Genomic DNA, 7,263 nt, shown 5'->3' on the forward strand with positions numbered 1-7,263 from the left:
TGAGCACATTGGAATAGGTAAGTTTTTATAGATCTTCTGTCAGGCTGGCAAAGCATTAGAGCTAACAGCACTTAAAAAAACACAAAAGCAGGAGGGCAAAAAAATAGATAAGAAAAGAAACAATGACCCATAAAATGCTTCAGTGGAAAATTAGTGGATAAATCATGAGGGCCAGATTGTATCCCAGGCTGTTGAAGGAAACCAGGGAGGATGCTCTGAAGTTCATTTTCCAATCCTCACTAGATATAGGTGAGGTACCAGATTGGAGGTCTGAACATTGTACCATTCTTTAAAAAGGGTACAAGGGATAGACCAGAAAATTATAGACTGGTCAGTCTGATGTCAGTAGTGGGCAAATTACTGGAAATAATTAGGATAAACTGTCACTTAGAAAGGCATAGATTGATCAGGGATAGTCAGCATGGTTTTATTAGGGGAAGATCATGTCTTTACTAAATAGAACTCTTTGAAGAAGAAATGAGGATTGATGAGGGTAGTGCAGTGGATGTTGTCTACATGGATTTCAGTAAGGCATTTGACAAGGTCCCACATGACAGGTCAAGAAAGTGAGATCTCATGGGATACAGGGGAAGGTGGGAGGTTAGATCCAAAATTGGCTCAGTGACAGGAAACAAAGGGTCGATGGAGGTTTTTGCGAATGGAAAACAGTTTCCAGGTGTGCTCCACAGGGCTCAGTGTTGGGGTGCTTGCTGTTCATTGTATATATTAATGATTTAAATCTAAATGAGGGAGGTACGATTGGGAAATTTGCAAATGACAAAACTTGGCCATGTAGTTGATAGTAAAGAGGATAGCTGTTGACTCCAGAATGATATCAATGGTTTGGTTGAGTGGGTGGAGAAGTGGCAAATGGAATTCAATCTGGAGAAGTAGGAAACTAGGAGCAGGAGTAAGCCATTCGGCCCTTCGAGCCTGCTCCGCCATTCATTACCACCATGGCTGATCATCCAACTCAATAGCCTGCTCCCACTTTTTCCCCATACCCTTTGATCCCTTTCGCCCCAAGAGCTGTATCTAACCCCTTCTTGAAAACATACAATGTTTTGGTCTCAACTACTTTCTGTGGTAACGGATTCCACAGGCTCACCACTCTCTGGGTGAAGAAATTTCTCCTCATCTCAGTCCTAAATGGTCTACCCCATATCCTCAGACTGTGACCCCTGGTTCTAGGCTCCCCCACCATCAGAAACATCCTTCCTGCATCTACCCTGTCTAGTCCTGTTAGAATTTTATAGGTTTCTATGAGATCCCCCCTCATTCTTCTGAACTCCAGTGAATGTAATCGTAATCGACTCAATCTGTCCTCATATGTCAGTCCCACCATCCCAGGAATCAGTCAAGTAAACCTTCGCTGCACTCCCTCTATAGCAAGAACATCCTTCCTCAGATAAGGAGACCAAAACTGCACACGATATTCTGGGTGTGGTCTCACCAAGGACCTGTACAATTGCAGCAAGACATCCCTGTTCCTTTACTCGAATCCTCTGACTATGAAGGCCAACATACTATTTGCCTTTTTTACCGCCTGCTGCACCTGCATGCTTACCTTCAGCGACTGGTGTACAAGGACACCCAGGTCTCACTGCACATTCCCCTCTCAGTTTATAGCCATTCAGATAATAATCTGCCTTCTTGTTTTTGCTACCAAAATGGATAACCTCACATTTGTCCACATTATACTGCATCTGCCATGCATTTGGTCACTCACTCAGCTTGTCCAAATCACACTGAAGCATCTCTGCATCCTCCTCACAGCTCACCCTCCCACCCAGCTTTGTGTCATTTGCAAATTTGGAGATATTACATTTAGTTCCCTCATCTAAATCATTAATACATATTGTGAATAACTGGGGTCCCAGCACTGATTCCTGCGGTACCCCACTAGTCACTGCCTGCCATTCGGAAAAAGACCCGTTTATTCCTACTCTTTGTTTCCTATCTGAAAACCAGTTTTCTATCCATCTCAATACACTACACCCAATCCCATGCGCTTTTTATTTTACACGTCAATCTCTTATGTGGGACTTCGTCGAAAGCCTTCTGAAAGTCCAAATAAACCACATCCACTGGCTCCCCCTCTTCAACTCTACTAGTTACATCCTCAAAAAATTCCAGTAGATTTGTCAAGCATGATTTCCCTTTTGTAAATCCATGCTGACTCTGTCCAATTTTGCCACTGCTTTCCACGTGCTCACCTATTAAATCTTTTATAATGGACTCTAGAATTTTCCCCACTACTGATGTCAGGCTGACTGGTCTATAATTCTCCGTTTTCTCTCTACCTCCCTTTTTAAATAGCGGGGTTACATTAGCCACCCTCCAATCTGTAGGAACTGTTCCAGAGTCTGTACAATCTCGGAAGATGACCACCAATGCATCCACTATTTCTAGGGCCACTTCTTCAAGTGGGATGTAGATTAATCAGGCCCTGGGGATTTATCAGCCTTCAATCCCATCAATTTCCCCAACACCATTTCCCTGCTAATACTGATTTCTTTCAGTTCCTCCCTCTCACTAAATCCTGTGTTCCCCAACATTTCTGGTATGTTATTTGTGTCCTCCTTTTTGAAGACAGAACCAAAGTATGTATTTAGTTGGTCAGCCATTTCTTTGTTCTCCATTATAAATTCCCGTTTCTGACTGTAAGGGACCTACATTTGTCTTCACCAATCTTTTTTTCTTCACTTGCCTATAGAAACTTTTACAGTCAGTTTTTATGTTCCCTGCAAGCTTATTCTCATACTCTATTTTCCCCTTCTTAATCAATCCCTGGGTCCTCCTTTGCTGAATTCTAAAGTGCTCCCAATCCTTAGGTCTGTTGTTTATCCTGGCCAATCTGTATGCCTCTTCCTTGCATCTAATACTATCTCTAATTTCCCTTGTAAGCCATGGTTTGGCCACCTTTCCTGTTTTACTTTTGCACCAGACAGGAATAAACAATTGTTGCAGTTCACCCATGTGCTCTTTGAATGTTTGCCATTGCCTATCCACCATCATCTCTTTAAGTAATGTTTCCCAATCCATCATAGCCAACTCGCGCCTCATACCATTGTAGTTTCCTTTATTAAGATTCAGAACCCAAGTCTCAGAATCAACTACGTCACTCTCCAGAGATAAAAACAAAAAACTACGGATGCTGGAAATCCAAAATAAAAACAAAATTACCTGGAAAAACTCAGCAGGTCTGGCAGCATCGGCAGAGAAGAAAAGAGTTGACCTTTCGAGTCCTCATGACCCTTCAGCAGAACTGAGCAATATTAGGAGAGGGGTGAAATATAAGCTGGTTTAAGGTGGGTGGGGGGGTGTGGTTGTAGGGACAAGCAAGCAGTGATAGGAGCAGATAATCAAAAGATGTCACAGACAAAAGAACAAAGAGGTGTTGAAGGTGGTGATATTATCTAAATGAATGTGCTAATTAAGAATGGATGGCAGCACACCCAAGGTACAACTCTAATTGGGGTGGGGTGGAAAGATTAACAGGGCATAAAGGTATAGATTTAAAAATAATAGAAATGGGTGGGAAAAGAAAAATCTATATAAATTATTGGAAAAAAAACAAAAGGAAGGGGGAAGAAATGAAAAGGGGGTGGGGATGGAGTTCAAGATCTAGAGTTGTTGAATTCAATATTCAGTCCAGAAGGCTGTAAAGTCCATCCACCACTACTCTCCTCCGTCTGACTGAACTTGTTCTCAAACCGAACAATTTCTCCTTTAACTCCTCTCATTTCCTCCAAATAAAAGGTGTGGCTGTGTGTTCCCACATGGGCCCCAGCTACGCCTGTCTCTTTATGGGATATGTGGAACATTCCTTGTTCCAGTCCTATTCCGGCCCCCTCCCACAACTCTTTCTCCGATACATCGATGATTACTTAGGTGCTGCTTCATGCTCTCGTCAGGACCTGGAAAATTTATTAATTTTGCTTCAAATCTCCACCCCTCCATCATTTTCACATGGTCCATCTCTGACACATCCCTTCCCTTCCTTGACCTCTCTGTCTCAATTTCTGGTGATAGACTGTCCACCAATATCCATTACAAGCCTACCAACTCCCACAGCTCCTCACATCCCGCTTCCTGTAAGGACTCCATCCCATTCTCTCAGTTCCTTCGCCTTCGTCCTGATGATGCTACCTTCAAAAACAGTTCCTCTGACATGTCCTCGTTCTTCCTTAATCGAAGTTTTCCACCCATGGTCGTTGACAGGGCCCTCAACCGTGTCCAGCCCATCTCCCGCGCATCCGCCCTCATGCCTTCTCCCTCCCAGAAACATGGTAGGGTCACTCTTGCCCTCACTTATCACCCCACCAGCCTCTGCATTCAAAGGATCATCCTCCGCCATTTCCGCCAACTCCAGCATGATGCCACCACCAAACACATTTTCCCTTCACCCCCCTGGCGGCATTCCGTAGGGGTCGTTCCTTCCAGGACACCCTGGTCCACTCCTCCATCACCCGCTACTCCTCAACCTCCACCTATGGCACCACCCCCTGCCCACGCAAAAGATGCAACACCTGCCCCTTCACTTCCTCTCTCCTTTCTGTTCAAGGGCCCAAACACTCCTTTCAAGTGAAGCAGCATTTCACCTAACTTAGTCTACTGCATTCGTTGCTCCCAATGTGGTCTTCTCTACATTGGAGAGACCAAACTGGGCGACCACTTTGCAGAACACATGCGGTCTGTCCACAAGAAAGACCCAAACCTCCCTGTCGTTTGCCATTTTAACACTCCACCCTGCTCTCTTGCCCACATGTCTGTCCTTGGCTTGCTGCATTGTTCCAGTGAAGCCCAACGCAAACTGGAGGAACAGCACCTCATCTTCCAACTAGGCACTTTACAGCCTTCCGGACTGAATATTGAATTCAACAACTTTAGGTCTTGAACTCCCTCCTCCATCCCCACCCCCGTTCTGTTTCTTCCCCCTTCCTTTTGTTTTTTCCAATAATTTATGTAGATTTTTCTTTTCCCATTTCCATTATTTTTAAATCTATTCTTTTATGCCCTGTTAGTCTTTGCACCCCACCCCCACTAGAGCAGTACCTTGGGTGTCCTGCCATCCATTCTTAATTAGCACATTCATTTAGATAATATCACCACCTTCAACACCTCTTTGTTCTTTCGTCTGACATCTTTTGATTATCTGCTCCTATCACTGCTTGCTTCCCCACCCCACCCCCACCCCACCCCCACCCCACCCTTAAACCAGCTTATATTTCACCCCTCTCCTAATATTACTCAGTTCTGCTGAAGGGTCATAAGGACTCGAAAGGTCAATTCTTTTCTTCTCTGCCGATGCTGCCAGACCTGCTGAGTTTTTCCAGGTAATTCTGTTTTTGGTACGTCACTCTCCATCTTGATGAAGAATTCTATCAACAAGAAGATGGCAGGACGGATGGACAAGGTGATCAAGACAACATATGGAATGGTTTCCTTTATTGGGAAAGGTATTGAATACAAAAGCTGGGGTATAACGATGGAACTGTATAAAATGCTGGTTAGGCCACAGCTGGAATTTTGTGTACAGTTCTGGTCACCACATTACAGGAAGGACACAATCGTTCTGGAGACAGTGCAGAGGAGACTTACAAGAATGTTGCCAGGGTTTGAAAATTGCAGCTATGAGGAGAGATTGGACAGGCTAGGGTTGTTTTCCTTAGAGTAGAGAAGGTTAAGGGGTGACTTAATTGGGGTGTACAAAATTGATGGGTGAACAGGAAAGACTAGTTTCCCCTAGTTGAGGGGTCAATTACTAGGGGCATAGATTTAAGGTGATTGGTAAGATTAGAGGGGACATGAGGGAAACCTTTTGCACCCAGAGGATGGTGGGTTTCTGGAATTCACTGCCTAAGTTGGTGGTTGAGGCTGAAACGCTCAACTCATTTAATAGTTACCTGGATCTGCATCTTAAGTGCTGTAACCTGCAAGGCTACGGACCAGGTGCTGGAAAGTGGGATTAAAACGAGCGGCTAGTTTCTTTTTTCTCTTTGGCCAGTGCAGATACCATGGCCTGAAGTCCTCTTTCTGCACTGTAACTTTTCTATGGAGTGATAGAAAGCCATAAGTTCAGTTATTCAATCTTCCATGGTATTACACATAGGAGCATTCAAGTAAAACAACAATATTACTGATCCCTCAACTCCCCACTAGAATCCCCAACTACCTCCCCACCCACTTATCTTCACTCTATAGTTTCTCAAAATGGCTTTGGGACCATGGCTTGGCTTCCCCCAATGATCCTGCACTATAAAGGGGGGGGGTCTGGAGACCAGGTATGCTTCGCATTTCTGAAGAGGATTGGTTCAGAAGTCTGGGCCAGAAATGAGGAGCTCCATTATAGTGCAAAAAAATAGGAGCGGAGTGGCAATCCGTCAGTGATTGCCATTCCTTGGAAGATTCGGGCCTACTATTTTAACAAACAGTATCCCATTTAAAATTAATAAATTAATTTTGGTTTTAAAGTATCAATTGGCAAAATAGTTCAATGTCTCAACTAACTTCAGTAGATCCAGAAAACATATCAATACCAAATAGGAAACAGTCTACTTCTCATGGAAGGATAACACAAAAAAATTCTACTGCACAAAAAAAATCTACTTCCATTCCCTTTAAAATATTAAATTGCCAATCTATTATAAATATCCTCACAGCATGTGCACACTGATTCAGTGGTGTTGACTTTTAAATGGAAGTTTGATTAGTAATTTGTATTAATGCCATATATAGCTATACATTACCCTCCACATTAATCATTCAATCAGCTATATAGCTTGCATGTTGTATTTAGCATCCTACCTAATAGATTTTCAAACTAAATATCTGCAGATGCTGCCATTAAAGAACTAAAAGTCACAACCATACAGCACAGGAGGTGGCTATTAAGCCCATCATGTCTGTGCCAGTTCTTTGATAGTTCTATCCAATTAGTCCCACTCCTCTGTTCATTCCTCATAACCCGGCAATTTTTTTTTACTTATTCCATTATATAGCTAATTCTATTGACAGTCAATCTGTTTCCACCGCTCTTTCAGGCAATGCATTCCAGATTACAACTCACTGTATAAAAATAATTCTCCACCTTCCCTCATTTTTCGGTCAATTATCTTAAATTAAAACATGCTTGTTAATCATGTTTCTTTTGGAAGAGAAGACAAATGCTCCACTGGTTTTTGAACTGCTTGAACCAGATACAGTGTTTTACAGGTGCTCACAAAATGCCCTGGTGCAATTAAAAAAAAATGCTGTATC

Source organism: Carcharodon carcharias, chromosome 20 (genome assembly GCF_017639515.1).
Source record: "Carcharodon carcharias isolate sCarCar2 chromosome 20, sCarCar2.pri, whole genome shotgun sequence".
Classification (NCBI taxonomy): domain Eukaryota; kingdom Metazoa; phylum Chordata; class Chondrichthyes; order Lamniformes; family Lamnidae; genus Carcharodon; species Carcharodon carcharias.